Source organism: Pleurodeles waltl, chromosome 8 (genome assembly GCF_031143425.1).
Source record: "Pleurodeles waltl isolate 20211129_DDA chromosome 8, aPleWal1.hap1.20221129, whole genome shotgun sequence".
NCBI lineage: Eukaryota > Metazoa > Chordata > Amphibia > Caudata > Salamandridae > Pleurodeles > Pleurodeles waltl.
In genome coordinates, this window is record NC_090447.1 from 51,611,683 (window position 1) to 51,629,461 (window position 17,779).

General features: G+C 45.5%; 1 long non-coding RNA gene across 1 annotated transcript in view; it reads right to left on the bottom strand.

The window, feature by feature from the left end:
* Positions 1 to 8,590: 8,590 nt before the first annotated feature.
* The window catches only part of LOC138249036 (uncharacterized), a 36,048-nt gene continuing 26,859 nt past the window's right edge, over positions 8,591 to 17,779 (bottom strand). The window contains exon 4 of the long non-coding RNA XR_011194686.1: positions 8,591 to 10,317. This is a non-coding gene — a long non-coding RNA (uncharacterized lncRNA). The remainder of the gene's footprint in view (positions 10,318 to 17,779) is intronic.

Sequence of the window (17,779 nt, forward strand, 5' to 3'; positions counted from 1 at the left end):
CAATGCACCCCATCACGTCTCCTCAACTTGTCGGCCACAATAGTTATGCTGCAAGACAATATAATTTCAAATTGGAAACCACCATCCCACCTTTATGTAAGGGAAGCCTAAGTTTGACTAAACCAATCCTGCACCTCTTCATTCCCCAAATGAATTTCACTGAAAGCATCTCTGGCTATCTGTATTGGAAGTCCAGCAAAGAAGTATAGCAGCCATGGAAGAAGGACCATCTTCGAGGGGGCTTTTCGACCCATCACAGATAGTGGACCGGCCAATTTTCATTTCAAGAGCCATCTGATTAGAATGGATTGAAGGAAGGAAGAATTGCCTGGAGGATAAATTATAAACCTAGCTGCAGGCAGATGCTTTGCCTACTTGCATGGTAAATCTGTCCACTTTATTCGGTTTAGGAAGAGATCAGCTTTATAATTGGTCATGTCGACCAGTGAACCAGATAGGGACAATCCTGAAAGTCCATGCATGGAGAATACAAATGATACATCGAGGTTCTTCCAGCAGGTGTGCCTCTCAAGGGTCCTCACTATGCCATCAGGCCTGGATGGGGTGGGGAATGGGTGTTGTTCACAAACATAAGATAAATGGTCAAAAGGTAGGTTGCTCCCTCCACTTTCAAGTTCTCCCTAACAACAGTGCCCCTCAAGGCCTCATTGGAGACCACAGTTGCAGACCTGCCATTTTGAACCTCACATGTGACCAAATGCCGGGGGCAGGAGCATGCCACCAGGGGTTGTCCGTCAGTCCCTGCTAAGGAGGCGCAGCCCAGGGCATGTAAAAATCAAGAATTTCATTCTATAGACAAGGCCAAGCCCGGGGAACATCTCAAGAGAGGAGTCATTCTCACCAGAATCTGCCTCAAGAGACAAGTACTACAACTCTCTTTCACCCAAGTGGTCCTCTTAGTAGAAAGGACCGGAGTTCACTCTCGTTGTTGTCTGTCCTCAAGTCTTTGCAGCAGCAGGCAAAGGCATTCCATCTACCACCTCAGGCCCAACTATGACAGGGGCTGCCTCCACCCAAAACATTAGCAGAAGACTCAGTTCCTAGGGCAGGCTGGAGGCAAAAAGTCCTTCATGCCGTTAAGATAGTAGATATAGTTACCGTAAGTGGAGTGGGAGGGAGAGGACAGCTTTCTCACCACCCACGTGGTCTTGGAGCTGATGAGCACACATGGGCTTGCAGCTAGAGTGCTATTTGCAACCCTGCGTCTCACACTGACTGTGTGGATACACAGAGACCATCCTAATTTGGGGCTTAGTCAGCCTGCACAAGCCCAAAAGGATTATAAGAACTAGACCACTGCCTAGTCAAAAATGACTGATAAGCATGGCATGGTTTAGTAAGGAAAAGCATTCCTCAAAGATGGTGAGAAATAGGACACTACTGTAGAGCCCAATGAACCAAACAAAAATGATCAATTGATGTGAAGTAACGAAAAGAAGGAAAATGTTATTTACCAGTCACAATTGGTTTGCAACTTTTCCTGGCAGGTTTACAAACATCTGACCACAAAATACTGGTTGCAAAGTGCGGTTAGTAAATATTATAAAGAAGAACTATATACTAATATGCCCGTTGTTAAACACCTGAATTGTAGTGGGTCACAATCCAACCTATTTCAAGAATCTTAATGTTATAGGTGTCAAATGGAGACTCACTAGCATTGGTGGACGTCACAAGGATCCACTGTAACCAGCAGACCCCAATGTCTGTGACTGCTTTTAAATAAACCAAACATGTTTTTTAATACAGCCCGTTTCCTTATAGGAGACAGGGTTCTGTTAAAAAAAAAGTTTTCTTTTTTACGTTTGTTTTAGAGCTAGCAGTGGTACCCTGGACTCACTTCAATAAACTTGATATGAAAGCAGGCTTCCTTTAGGCCTTGTATCACCATATATTTCCCCATTTGGAGCAAAGAGATGAAACGCTGCAGCTTGGTCATCCTTTTGAAGTGATCTGATGTCAAATAGCTGTTGAGACCTTGAAGATTCAGTATCAGCAGCCAAGTTTTTTTTCAGTATAAGAAAGTATAGGGAATACACCCTTGCCCCCTTTGACTTTGTGGAACTTGTTAGATTGCTCCTTTTAGTATGATATCTTGTACCTTGCCCATCAAGAGTCTGAAATGTTCCCTGTGTGGACAGGGTGGGATGTTAGGCGGAATGCTGTGAAATTCTAAGCAATATGGTGATGGTGGAATAACCTACTGGTCAGAGGGTATCTTCTGCCACTGAAGAATATATAACCTCAGATGTCTCTCAACAGATGTTGGACGATCAGAGGGAAGTAGTCAGTAGTTACTGCCTGATGGTTGTAGGAGGCTGGCCTGGCTTATAGTGGGTACCTGATGGTACTTACACCTTGTGCCAGGTCCAGTTATCCCTTATAGTTGATTAGTAGTGTTCTAGCAGCTTAGGCTGATAGAGGTAGCTATAGCAGAGCAGCTTAGGCTGAACTAGGAGACATGCAAAGCTCCTACCATACCACTTATATCATATAGCACTATATCATAAGAAAACACAATACTCAGAGTTACCAAAAATAAAGGTACTTTATTTTAGTGACAATATGCCAAAAGTATCTCAGAGGATATACTCCCTTAGGAGGTAAGTAAGAACACAAAATATACACACAAACCAAAATCAGGTAAGTAAAACACTTAGAAAAGTAGTGCAAACACTGTAGAACACAATAGAATGCAATAGGAGAAAATAGGCCTTAGGGCAACACCAACCATATAATCCAAAAGTGGAATGTGAACCACGAATGGACCCCAGGCCTAGTGTAATGTGTAGAGGATCACTGGGAGTGTAAGAAAACACTAAGGGTGTCCAAGATGCCACACCCCAAGACCCTGAAAAGTAGGAGTAAAGTTACCCTACTACCCCAGAAAGACAGTAAAGTTGAGATAGGGGATTCAGCAAAGACAACAACTGACTGCAAAGCACTGAAAACGGATTCCTGGACCTGAGGACCTGCAAAGAAAGGGGACCAAGTCCAAGAGTCACACAAGTGTCCAGGGGGGGCAGGAGCCCACTAAACCCTGGATGAAGGTTCAAAAGGGCTGCCTCCGGGTGGAAGAAGCCAAAGATTCTGCAACAACGGAAGGTTCCAGGAACTTCTCATTTGGTCAGAAGATGTCCCACGGCGTGCTGGAGGATGCAGAGTTGTTTCCACGCAGAAAGACCGCAAACAAGCCTTGCTAGCTGCAAGAGTCGTGGTTGAAGATTTTGGGTGCTGCCGGGGCCAAGGAAAGACCAGAATGTCGCCCCTTGGAGGAAGAGACAGAGGGGGCGCTCAGCAACAGAGAGAGCCCATGCAGAAGCAGACAGCACCCGCAGAAACACCTGAACAGGCGTTCAGAAGATCTGAACATTGCGGTCGTCTCAGCACAACAATAGAGGGTCCCACGAAGCCAGAGGTCAACTCAGCCAGTTGGGCAATGCAGGACGTAATGCTGGGGACCTGGGCTGTGCTGTGCACGAAGGAAGTCTTTCAAAAGTGCACAGGAGCCCTAGCAGCTGCAGTTCACGCAGTACACAGGATTACTGTCTGGCGTGGGGAGGCAAGGACTTACCTCCACCAAATTTGGACAGAAGGACCACTGGACTGTCGGGGTCACTTGGATCCAGCTCCATTGCTCCAGGGACCACGCTCGCCAAGATGAGAGGGGACCAAGAGGACCGGTGATGCAGAAGTTTGGTGCCTGTGTTAGCAAGGGGAAGATTCCGTCGACCCACAGGAGATTTCTTCTTGGCTTCCAGTGCAGGGTGAAGGCAGACAACCCTCAGAGCATGCACCACCAGAAACAGTTGCGAAAGCCGGCAGGATTAGGCGCTACAATGTTGCTGGTAGTCTTCTTGCTACTTTGTTGTGGTTTTGCAGGCGTCCTGGAGCAGTCAGCGGTCGATCCTTGGCAGAAGTTGAAGAGAGAAGTGCAGAGGAACTCTGGTGAGCTATTGCATTCGTTATCTGAAGAGAAACGCACAGGAGAGACCCTAAATAGCCCTCAGAGGAGGAATGGCTACCTAACCAGGTAAGAGTCTATCAGGAGGGGTCTCTGACGTCACTTGCTGGCACTGGCCACTCAGAGGTCTCCATTGTGCCCTCACACCTCTCCATTCAAGATGGCAGAGGACTGGGACACACTGGAGGAGCTCTGGGCACCACCCCTGGGTTGGTGATGGACAGGGGAGTGGTCACTCCCTTTTCCTTTGTCCAGTTTCGCGCCAGAGCAGGGACTGGGGGATCCCTGAACCAGTGTCGACTGGTTTATGCAAGGAGGGCACCATCTGTGCCCTTCAAAGCATTTCCAGAGGCCAGGAGAGGCTACTCCTCTCAGGCCCTTAACACCTATTTCCAAAGGGAGAGGGTGTAACACCCTCTCTCAGAGGAAATCCTTTGTTCTGCCTTCCTGGGACCGGGCTGCCCAGGCCCCAGGGGGGCAGAAACCTGTCTGAGGGTTGGCAGCAGCGGTAGCTGCAGAGAAAACCCCAGGAAAGGTAGTTTGGCAGTACCCGGGTCTGTGCTAGAGACTCGGGGGATCATGGGATTGTCCCCCCAATACCAGAATGGTATTGGGGTGACAATTCCATGATCCTAGACATGTTACATGGCCATGTTCGGAGTTACCATTGTGAAGCTACACATAGGTTATGACCTATATGTAGTTCACGCGTGTAATGGTGTCCCCGCACTCACAAATTCCGGGGAATTTGCCCTGAACAATGTGGGGCACCTTGGCTAGTGCCAGGGTGCCCTCACATTAAGTAACTTTGCACCCAACCTTCACTAAGTGAGGGTTAGACATATATGTGACTTGTAAGTTACTTAAGTGCAGTGTAAAATGGCTGTGAAATAACACAGACATTATTTCACTCAGGCTGCAGTGGCAGTCCTGTGTAAGAATTGTCTGAGCTCCCTATGGGTGGCAAAATAAATGCTGCAGCCCATAGGGATCTCCTGGAACCCCAATACCCTGGGTACCTAGGTAGCATATACTAGGGAATTATAAGGGTGTTCCAGTGTGTCAATCAAATTTGGTAAAATTAGTCACTAGCCTGCAGTGACAATTTTAAAAGCAGACAGAGCATAAACACTGAGGTTCTGGTTAGCAGAGCCTCAGTGATACAGTTAGGCACCACACAGGGAACACGTACAGACCACAAACCTATGAGCAGTGGGGTCCTGGCTAGCAGGATCCCAGTGAGACAGTAAAAACACCCTGACATATACTCACAAACAGGCCTCAGTGGTGGAGGTGACTCTACCTTGTGAACTTCTTCTTTCGGCATAACTGTTGCCTTTGAGGCCACCTCTTGGATATTGTACTTGTTTCAACTGTTGCTGACCTTCCTGAAAGGACTGCCACAGTTGAAATTATTGACTGTAAGTGGATGATGCCTTTTTCGCTGATGCAAGTGCTTGAGGTCAATATAAGCCATGCTTTTGCTGGTGATGCTGCAAAATACTCATGACATTGGCACTGTCCAAGCCTTGCTTATTTTTCTCAAGTATCTCATTGACTTGTAGGCCTCACAGTTGCTTACCATCAAACAGGAGGCTTATTAAAGGTTGTTGCACTTCCGCACAAAAGCCAGAGACTCTAAGTCGTGCATGGTGTTTGAGCTGTTAATTGGTGTTGACTTGCTTAGGCACTGTATTATGTGCTTCCAAGGCAAAGTATATGATCTTATTAGCCCTTTTCCACTGGGTGTTAGGAAGGTGTTAGAGCCTCCATCTCATTCCATGGATTCCATACCTGAACAGGAAAGCCACTGAGTTGGCAATACATCACTGCGTTGCTGCTCCTAATGCCACACACTTTCCGGCTTTGTCAATGAGCTTATTCTCTTTATCTGACGGTGGTGGAGGGTCACTAGTACACTGTGAGAGGCCTTCTTTCCTTGCTGTGTGGAATACAAGTGAGTCAGGGGGTACGCAATCGCTAATGAATTAAGGATAAAGTGGCGCAGAGCAGATTTGAATTTATCCTCTATTCTGGGTGGAGCAACCATAGATTTCACAGGGTCTTTTAAGTTTCTTGATGAAAATGTTTGACATTGCTTTTAACTGGGGGAAGAAATTGAGTGGTACCCTCTCTCTTTGATAGGTTTTCAATTCCTTTCAAACCACGTGTATTGCTGCTCTGCCTATACATCTGTGATATCCAGTTGTATCAACTGGAGGTGAAGCTCTCACCTGGTAAGACTCTAACAAGGGGTCATCCTATTGATCTGTTCTATAATCATGCCAGGCATCGTCCTGCTGTTCAGTGACGTCTGTATCTTCAGAAAATTGGCAGTGGCTTTATGATTATGTTCTGATCACAGCCAGTATAAAATGAGTGAGTTGGAGCTTTTGCAGAGCTGATGTGGCCTCATCTTTTTGTGATGCTTGTGGTGTTGTCTCTACCTGCTTCTATTTAGGGATGGCGTATGTCGTTAAATGTTTAGATATTGCCTTCCTTAATACTTGTCTCCACTTCTTCTATGCCTGCTTCGTAGTGGAAGAAAGCTATGCAACAATATGCGCTATCACAGGATAAGCATATATAGGGGCAGATTTACAAGAAACTGGCACATCCGTCCTGATGCGCCACTGTTCTTGCGCCCCCTACCGCCACCTAACAACACCATGGTTGCGCTGTATTTATAATACGGTGCACCATAGTGGCCACTGGCACAATAGCATCGGAATTCTTGACGCTATATTGGTGCCTTACTGCACTAGGGTCTACAATGTTGATGCTAGTGCAGCAAAGCACAGGGAGGCCCATAGGTTAATATGGGTGCGTCATTTTAACACCTACTTTTCAAATGTTGCAAGTTTCACTGCACCATTTTTTCGTGCCTCCCTGCATCAGAATGCCCCCTTGCATACATTATGCCTGGCGCAAGCATAATGTGGTGCACAGGTTTACAAAGTGGAGCAATGCATGCATTGCGCAATTTGTAAATATGGCACAGGGAAACTGCCTCTTTAACACCGCATTAGCTTAAAAAGATGACCCTAGTGTGGCACAACGAGGCGCTAGGGGCTTGTAAATATTGCCCAATAGTTCTCTGCTTGTGGTCAGGCAGTCCACCTTCTTTGGAAATGAGGACTGAAGTTTGTTTTGGTTTTGTCTTCAGCGCCGAGGCCAGGTTGTCGCTTTATCAGGCTTGTGATTCAGCAATGAGATTCTTCCAGTGTCAAGGACCATTTTTGGCGTTAAATAATTTTTACAATCTTTTCTGGAGATGGTTTATCGGCACAGGCATGGTGCTATTTGAGCCATTCTATGCTGCGGAGCCAACAATTCTTGTGGGTCGATTTCCCAGCTGGAAGATCTTCTTGATCATGAGTAGTGTCTTTCTGAGTCCGAGGGTGCTGTGCTCGTGTCAAATAATTTTGACAAGCTTTTCTGGAGGTGGTTTATCGGCACAGGTATGGCACTGTTTGAGCCATTCTATGCTACAGAGCCAACACTTTTTGTGGGTCGATCCGGAGCTGGACGATCTTCTTGATCATGAGTAGTGTCTTTCTGAGGCCGAGGGTGCTCTGCTCAGTGTCTGCTCTTGAACATCAAGGTATCGTTCTGGTCCCGAAGACTGGTGCAAGATTTGATGCCATCCTTGGAGATAGCTTCTCTCTGGTGTCAGAGTCAAAAGAAGAAAATATATGGGACTCCTCTCCTGCTGGTCAACCAGTCCAGCAGATGGACCTGCCCTTTCATTGTCAGAACTTAGGGCCTGATTTAGACCTCGGTGGATGGGTTACTCCGTCACAACTGTGACGGATATCCCATCCGCCGAAATATAAATCACATAGGTTATAATGGGATTTATATTTCAGCAGATGGGATATCCATCGCTGTTGTGATTGAGTAACCCGCTCACCGAACTCTAAATCAGGCCCTGAGCCTTTCAGTGTGAAAAAAAGGTATTTTTTTTATCGTAAGGGGCTACATGGCAAACAGGTGGTCTCCCTATGGTGCCTCCAGAGAGCGAAGTTACATACTTGATGCTAGTCTGACCACAAAAATTTGCTGTTGCATGAAGGGCAAAATTTAAATGGTGTGTTTTCCACACCCTAGCCCCACATAAGTCATTCTTATGTGACCAGAACCTTGGCTCGTCAAGCAATCCTCCTCTAAAGTGGTTGACGTACCGATGCCGTCTTGCTGTTTTCTGTTGAATGCTTAGTCTTGTGAATGAATGTACACCAGTTGTCTGGTGCAGGGAATAATGCTTGTTTGGTGGGCAGTGGTCTCAGAGCTGTGGAAGCTGGTCCACACGCAGTGACATGAAAAAAACAATCTAAGGTGGAGGCTGTCTCCTGAGACATTGTGGATTCTGGTGCATTGTGTGTTTTAGGTACAGTATTACAACACACCTTGAAACGGAAGCTCCTTCAAAGAAAACCAACTTCCAACCTCCGGGCACAACACTAGAGTGTGCACAGTGACTAATCTGCAACACCAGATTGCAACACAATCTACTTCCTTAATTTGTATTAATCAGATCGAAGAGTAAGCACCATTCTTTCTCAATAATGTTCTCAATATCAATATTTATTGGTATTGGGTCGCTTAATTGATACACAGATTGTATTAGGGTCTAATTGCAAATTAGGATAGCAAATTAACAATCAGTTGTCATCTACACTCTTCACTGAGGTGAAGAAGCATCTTCAAGTGCCCACTATGCTTGGGCTCACTCAATACAAGAATAATACAACAATAAATATGGAGAAATAATCCCAGACCCACTGAAATCAGCCCATTCAAGGTGCTCCTGGGACCATTGTATGCTTCTCCGAGGCCACATGGATATTGCCTTGAACTGGCACGTTGTGCTGTAACAACTGCTACCTTGCAAGCATTACATTTGCTATTTTCAATGCTAAAGGGGTTAGTTCATTGAGTAAGGCTTGTGATAATTCACCATCTGTGCATGTAAAAAGCTACAGAGAGGACAGCACAAGTAAAAAGTAACAATACAGTGAAAACAGAAAATGTTCTGATTTGTGGGGAAAGTGCTGAATCCAGAGAAGAATCTGCTGGCAGAATTTCCACATCCATGAGGATAGTATCCAGAGAAAATACTGCTGGTGCTTTCCCCCCAGTTTTAGCATTATCTCCAAAAATGAGATGTGTATTGAAGTTGACATCAGGTCCATAGGCTCATGTGGTACGTATAAGATGTCCCATTGGGGTACTGCATGCCTTCTGTGTTTGCAGGGACCTCATCATCGCACCTATGGTGGTGGGTCTTGACTCCGACAAACATCGCCAGGCTCTTATCACATTCAAGTGAGTCTACATCATTATTCCTTTGTACGAGTAACTTGGTGCGCCCAAATAAGAGAGTGGTCACCAAAACTCTTTCCGCATTCATAACATATAAACAGTAATTCACTAGTGTGGTCTCCCATGTGCCTCACAAGATCTTCATTGTGATTGAAGCCTTGATGACACTCCTGCAGACTCACAGTTTCCCTCCATTGGTTTGTTAGCTGGTGTAACTTAAGCCAGGACTTCTGGGTGAAGCTTTTACCACATTCAATGCAGGATTCAGTTCATCACCTGTGTGTGTTCTTGCTTGCATCTGAAGATGCTTTCTCTGGACAAAATGTTTCCACATTCAACATATTTATATGGCCTCTCCCTGGTATGAGTCCTCCTATGTTTGGTGAGAGAAGTTTGACGCCTAAAGGCCTTCCCGCAGTCACTGCAGGTGTAGGGTATGTTGTTCATGTGCATCAATGCATGGTTGACCAGGTCAAACATGCAGCTACAGGCCTTTCCACATTTATTGCAAGTGAACAGATTCTCTGTCAAGTGCATCTTCAGGTGCTTAACCAGATCAGAATTGTGCATGAATGTTTTCTTGCAAGTGGTGCATGCATTTGGCTCCTCTTGTGTAGGTATACACAGGCGCTGTACAAAGTGTGAATGCTGCTTGAAGCTTTTCTCACATGTATTGCAGGTAAACAGCTGCCCCTCCTTGTGTGTTCTCTGATGCAACCAAAATGTATTACTAGAGTGCTCCTCACATTCAGTGCATGTGTACAGCGGGGCTACCTCCTGGACCTTGAATTGTAGGGGGAGATGTTGACTTTACCAAAAGATCTCTCACATCAGGGAGCATCTCTTGTCTGGAAAGGATGTCTGCCTAGTATGGATGTTTAACCCCTCCTCAGAACACAAAAAATCTTCATTCTTGAATTCTCTCAAGCAGGTGTCTGGCTTGTCTTCCGCAGGACAGTTATCGAGCCGCTTCTCTTTCTCACTGTTACTGATCTGCCATTTGACATCTGTTAGACAAAGAAAATAATAGGAAATATGATTTTGGGATGGAAAAAAGGAGATACAGAAAAGCTACAGACACATATTGCATTTATTGTCAGAAAAAAATAGAAAACACACCACAACCAAAAGTAGGGCATTTTAAGCAGCTACCTGTTTATTTATTAGGTGGGATGCTACCTTTGGGATTGTGTTGACAAAGGAACAATCATAAATTAGACAAAGTTATAGAATGATATGGAAGGGGTGAAAGGTAGCATGGGGTCATCAAGCCAGACAAACAACAGAAAGAACAGAAAGGAAGCAGTGCAGCTGCTTCACAAACTGAGTGGACATTGTCTATCCTTCGTGGTTCCAAAATGACCTCCCTTTGGGTGCACAAGGAACACCAACTTTTATACTCAGCAAGGGCACATGGGCGGCATCTTAGATTTGATGCAACAGTAAGCTTGCATCTGTGTTAATTGTGCTCTTCAGTGGTGGTTCATGTACCTCATCACAGATGGTGCTTGCATAGATGCATGCGTCTGGCCGAGGGCTTGTATGATCTGTTAGCACCTGACTTCAGCAAGGGCTGACATCATAGTACATGGAAGATGCCTGATATAATAGAGATTTTAAGAGCTATATATGCAAACACTTTAGTGATCCTCGTCTTCAAGTTTGTTCGTGTGACCTATTATCAGCCAGATGCATTTTGAAAGAAATTCTTACAAATTTACAGAACCCTCTAGAGCAGAGGTCTCCAAACTTTTTAATGCCGCGCCCCCCCAGTTGAAAAATAAAAATCATTGGCCCCCCCCTCAGAATTTTTCACAATTATTTTATAAAAATGGCGATGTTTAAATATATCTAAACCTATTTAAACATTGCAGTAAATTCCTGTTACCTTTTTAAAACTGCAATAACATGCTTCTGCTTAAAACAAAGGCCTGTTATCTGTATAATATTTATTTTGGGCAGAGTCTGGGCCCCCCCCTGGGATCACTTCAGGCCCCCCTAGGGGGGCCCGCCCCCCAGTTTGAAGACCTCTGCTCTAGAGTATTACTTGACAGGACGAGCCCAAAATGTAAAAACCATCAGCCCGGGGCATCATCTCATACAACAATAATTTTTCATGCAGGTATTGCTTGAGAAGAAGAAGAAGAAAAACATTCAGAGTATCAATAGATTAGTGCATGATCCAATCAAGGAGCAAAGAAGCTGCTCCTGGTTCAAATCATCATAGCATCATCAAATATAATTTAAGTAATTTAATGAATGTTACTATATAACTATGATATGATAGTTAAAAAAACGTGCTCACTGCTCGAGTGATCACACAGTGACTGATGGAGAAATCGTACATGTACATGCAGGATGACAACAAATATGCATGCACCTATTAATTGCCACATGCATCTTTTTCTTTATTTTATTTACTAATCCACAGTGGCAGACCCAACTCAGATTGGGAAATATAGGAAGCATGAAAGTGGTATTTTGAAGGTACAGCGGTCCACCAGCAAATGCCATATATATAAATATATATGTATACACACACACTACTTATAACCTCACATATTACACCACTCATAACAAGTTCTATGACTTCATTCATGACATCTCAAAGGAAATCATTTTCTTAAAGAGGAAGGGGGCATGGGCCCCCCTCCCCAAGCCCGTATAGGCTCTGGCAAACCCACCCGGGACCAAAGCTTACAAAAAACAGGAGGGGAGGCACACTGCCCCCTCCCTGAGTCTCTTTTTTTTTATTAAAGGGGAGGGGGGCTATGTGGCCCCCACTCCCTGAACCTTATTTGGCCCTGGGGATCGCATCTCCCAGAGCCTTTTTTTAATGAAAGGGAAGGGAGGGCCTCATGGCCCCCTACCCAAGCCTCATTAGACCCTGGCAATCCCTGTCCCCCAGAGCCACTACTTTAAAGAAAAGGGGAGGGGGGCAACACAGCTCCGATGAGCCGTTTTCATCCATATTACTGAAAGGTGGGTGCCATGATGCCCAACCAGGACACCCACCATACGTTTATTAGGTGCTGCGGGGGGAGCCACAGGGTCCCGCCTGCCCTAGCTATCTCTCCACTTAGAAGTCATCCCTATAGCAGGCCCTCCAGCCCTGAAGGCTGGGTGCAGAGTACCTGTGTGTGAGGGCACCCCTGCACTAGCAGAGGTGCCCCCACGACCTCCAGGACCATTTTCTCGGACTTCGTGAGTACGGGGATGCCATTTTACACGTGTACTGGACATAGGTCACTACCTATGTCCAGCTACATAATGGTAACTCCGAACATAGGCATGTTTGGTATCACACATGTTGAAATCATACCCCAAGGCTTTTGCAAGCATTGGTTGTATGATTCCATGCACTCTGGGGGCTCCTTAGAGGACCCCCAGAATTGCCATTCCAGCCTTCTGAGGTTTTCCAGGCATCCCCAGCAGCTGCCACCTCCCAAACAGGTTTCTGCCCTCCTATTGCTTGAAAAGCTCAAGCCCAAGAAGGCAGAACACAGGATTTCCTTTGGGAGAGGGGTGTTACCTGCTTAGCTGACCAATCCCCCTTTAAGGGCTATTTATGGTCTCTCTTTTAGGTGGTTCTTCAGATTCAGATTGCAAGACTACAGCAGGAATCCTCTGCATCCTCGACTTCACCTTCTCACTGAAGAAACTGCATCTGGACCCTCCAGGAACTCTACAACCTGCAACAAAGAAGCAAAGATGACCTCTGCAACATTGTACCTTCAGCTCCTGGCAGCAACTGCAACTGTTTCCGGGTCGTGCATCCTCAGAGGACAGCCTGTCTTCAGCCTGCAGCAGAAGAGTAAAGGAATCTCCCTTAGGGTGAAGGATTCAATCCCCTGCATCAGCAGGCACCTACGGCATCGGCGACCAGCTTCGTGGATCCCCTCTCCTGATGAGTTGTGTGAATCCTGCATCACGGGTGGTGGACTGAAGTGGTCCGGACGGTCCAGACGTCCTACTGTCCAACTTTTGTGGAGGTAAGAGCCTGCCTCCCCAAGCAAGACAGTACCCCGGTGCACCGCATGTTTTGCAGTTGCCAAGGCTTGTTGGCATCCTTCCACAAAGTTCTCAATGCACAGTGCAGCTCCAGCCCCAGCACTCTATCCTGTGACGCACATCTTCCTGAGTGGTTCTCAGGCGGCGTGGGAGCCTTAGTCATTGTGCTGCGTGTGCCTCCTTTTCCACCTCCTTTGTCCCTGTACTGTGGGCCTCCTGTGCACACTACCTGGTCTTCTGTGGGCTCTCTGAGTTGCTGAGAGCCCCCTCTGACTCCTCCCCCTGGGTAGAGTCCACCTGCTCCTTCCTGGTCCCGGACTGCGTTATTTTCCACTAACCGCAAGCTTTGCGTGTGCCAAGGCTTGTTAGCAGACTCCAGCAACGCAAACCAGACTGCAATCCTCTATATGGCGTTGGACATCACATGCACCAACCAGGAACCCTACTCCATCTTCTTGGGTGCAGTACTGACTGCTGTTCTTCACTGGTGGTTCTTCTTTTGCACCTTCATCCGGGTTAGCAGGGGCTCCTGTTCTCCCTGGACTCTTCTGTGGTTCTTGGACTTGGTCCCCTTCTTCCACAGGTCTTCAGGTCCAGGAATCCACTGTTGGTGTCTTATAGTCTCTTTTTGCATAATCTTCTTTCTCGTGTTTCTGTGTGTTCTGTGAAAGTTACTGTGTTTTACTCCTGCTTTCTGGGCTCTGGGGTTGGTTCTAGTACATACCTTTGGTGTTTTCTAATACTCCCAGTGCCACTCTACACACTACACTTGCCTAAGTGGGAAATTGACATTCACATTCCACTTTCTTGGTATATGGTTTGTGTTCCCTCTAGGTCCATTTCTAACTATTGTGATTTATATTAATTGCACTATTTTCTAACTGTTTTTACACCTGTTTTTGCATACTAGTGTATATAATTTGTGTATTACTTACCTCCTAAGGGACTGTAATCTCAATGGTATTTTTGGCATTTGTGTCACCAAAATAAAGTACTTTTATAACAGAGTATTTTCTTTTAACTGTGTGAGTACTGTGTGACCACAGGGGTATTGCATGAGCTCTGCATGTCACCTAGATAAGCCTTGGCTGCTCAGCTACAGCTACCTCTAGAGACCCTGGCTTCTAGACACTGCCTACACTTCACTAATAAGGGATAACTGGACCTGGTATGAGGTGTAAGTATCATAGTACCCACTACAAACTAGGCCAGCCGCCTACAGATTTCAGTTCCTCTGAAGCAACTACCAGTGCTGTTTCTGTACTGTGAGAGTTTCTAAATCCATGTTGGCTGCTGTCCAGCAAATTGTTGGTATCTATAAATGTCATAAGTTTCATGTTCAATGCCTTTTCCAATTTCTTGCCTGGGAAGGGAAGTCTGGTTATTGGTCTACAGCTACTGAGCTCTTTGGGGTCCAGGTGAGTTTAAAAAAAATAAAGATAGGGTAGAAAGCTTCTTCCACTCAAGGGGGAGGTAGCCTGTATTGATTATGTCATTGAGGATGTGAGTCAATTGACCACTTATAATATCCGGAACAAGGCATCTGATCCTACCCCGCTCACATTGCAAAGTGACGTCGGACTGATGTCCTCTGGACAACTAAGGGGGAGGACATGAGGACCTGCAAAGCTTTAGCTTCCCAAACCACACCTTCTTTTTTCAACATTTGTAATCCCTTTCACAAGCACAAGTGCTTTAATCAAGTGATGAAGGCCGTTACATTACTAAGGGTCTGATTTAGAGTTTGGCGGATGAGTTACTCTGTCACAAGTGTGACGAATATCCCATCCACCGTATTTCAAGTTCCAAAGACTATAACGGAATTGTAATACAGTGCACAAAATATCCGTCACGTTTGTGTTGGAGTATCCAATTTGCCAAACTCTAAATCAGTCCTTAAGTCTATATCTCCTCTAGATCCATGTCCCCTTCCTTACTATATGCACACTACAGACATCATAGGACCTGCACTTGCACCATGTAGCACCTATCTCCAAATTGTAGAACATCCGGAAAGCTGGAAGCATACTTTAGTTCTAAAAACCATGTTGCATGTAGACTTATCATTCTTCTCCCTCCGCCCTCCAAGCTGATAAAGAAGGAATTGGATGGACAATTGTCTCTCTGTCTTGAAGTCAACTCTCTTCTTGATGGTTCACAGTCAGATTTCTGCCCGGCACACAGTACAGAAACAGCTTTATTGGATACCACGGATGACGTTTGAAGGATTCTGGACTGAGGTGACTCTGCTGCCCTGGTCCTGCTTGACCTCCAGCCAGAATCTATCATGGTGATTTATTCACTCTGTATCTCATTTCTTTTCAGCGCAAGAATCTACAAGTAAGCCCTGTACTCTCCTCCAAACCTCAGGCAGTATCTCTTCTGCCTTTTTGCTCTTCTTCAGTTTCTATCTTTTTTGGGGTTCTCCAGTGTTCACACTATCCTTATGTCCGATGTCACTGAAATATATGGCTCCAGCAGCCCTAGGAAAATTGTATGGTTTTGATATTGTCGTAAAATGCAAGGACATGCAGTCCATCATATCCATCTCTAATTACATCTATAACACACAAACTAGGTTCCGCTTTGCATGACCTCCATGGCCAACTGGACAAAGGAAATTGTTTAAAATTTAGTAGTGATTACACTGAAGTCATCCTGTTTGAAAAACATTCCTCCTCCTGGTGATCGCTGTAGTGGCCTTCAGAGCTTATTCCCACTCCTATACCAGTGGTTTCCCACAAGGAATCTTGGGTTCCTAATTGCCCACAATCTCTCTGTCTGTTTTACCATCTTTAGGATGCTTCACAAAATGATCAGATTTATTTTGCTATCGTCCTGTAACACTGTAGTACAGACACTCAGTACTGCTCATCTCGATTACAGCAACTCTCTGTATCTGGACATGTCTTCTCATTTGTTTTGCTACCGACAGATGGTTCAAAACTCTGCAGTTCAACCTGTTTTTAGCTTCCTTTTCTGTTCTCACTTTGCTTTCCAAGACTTGAACAATGATGGTTCTGTATACCCAAAAAAGACATTTTTGTTTATTATCATTCATGGCAATTTACGTTCATCCAGCCTCTTGTTGGTTACCGTACCAGTACTGCACTGATGCAGAAGGGAAGGCTGCTCTTTTTCACATTGTGCAGCAAAAAGCTGGAACTCCTCTTGCTATCCATTTGCTAGGCTCCTAATCTTCTTCAGTTTAAAAAAAATCAAAACACAGCCTTATCAGCTCCCCTTCAGAGATGGCAGTGGTTACAACACTAGAACGCCCTTTGCAAGGGTTAGCAGTCACACTACAAATATACATTAACATCATGTAATATCTGTGGTGAGCAATGTGTAACTTTATTTTCTATGTGTTCTGCCCTATACAGATCAAGTCACAGGAATACATCTGAGAGACTGGCACCTTGTTCCAGTACCCCCCACTTTTTGCCAGGTTTCTGAATGCAACTTGGACTGGAGGGCACTGGGATTCTGATAACCAGGTTCCTAGTGTCAGTGTTTGTTCCCTAAAAAATTGTAAAAGTAATTGGACACACCTTTAGCTACCACTACAACTCCCTAGTGAAAGGTACTTAGGTACCCAGGGCATGGGGTTCTATGGGTAAGTCCTCAGAGCTGAAAAAGGATGAGGAGGAAGTCCCTGTTGATGGACTTCAGGAATACTCTGGACCTCCGACCAGAGTGCCCCACATTGTCCTGTAAGCAGCCCTCAAAGAGACTCACCACCAGCTCCAAAGGACTCCAATGGGCACAGCTCCTGGATCTCCAACTCGCCCTGCATCCGGCCGCCCTGCGCCCTGCAATGAGGAACTAGCTGTGCTCCACAGGTCCCCAATCCCCTGCGACCTCAACAGCCCAAGGGTACCCCCAGGCACTATCTTTAAATCTGCAAACCAGCTCCTTTTCCAAGTGGCCCCTCCACGTGGGCCTATGCTTGTGCTAACAGACTTTCCAATGTTGCTCCCGCTGGAACCGGGAGCCACCTGAGGCTCTCCAGCTGGCACATGGAGCCCATTGACTGCTGCGACGATCCTGCAAAAGAAGAGACTGGTAACTCAACTGTACAATTTTTAATGCGTTTTTAAAAGTGACTGTGCATTGATTCCAATGGTGCGTAATTATGCACAGAAAGACTAACTTCATTAAAATTTGAAAGTCATAACTCAAAAAGTACCTAACGTGATCCAAAGATCTTGGTCTTAAAATGTATATAAAAGTCTGAAGTGTTTTTATAAATTCTGGTTTCGATTTATTCATTGAGTGTGTGTGGTGCATGATTGGATTTGTGAGTACAGCAAATACTTAGCACATTTCCTGGATTAGCCTAACTGCTCGACCAGATGCCATAAAAATTGGAGCTTTAGGTGGTCTAATTTTTACCTCTCAAAACCAACGTGTGGTTGCCTAGACCATAGTGCATAGTGTGCCTAGTTTTGCACACTA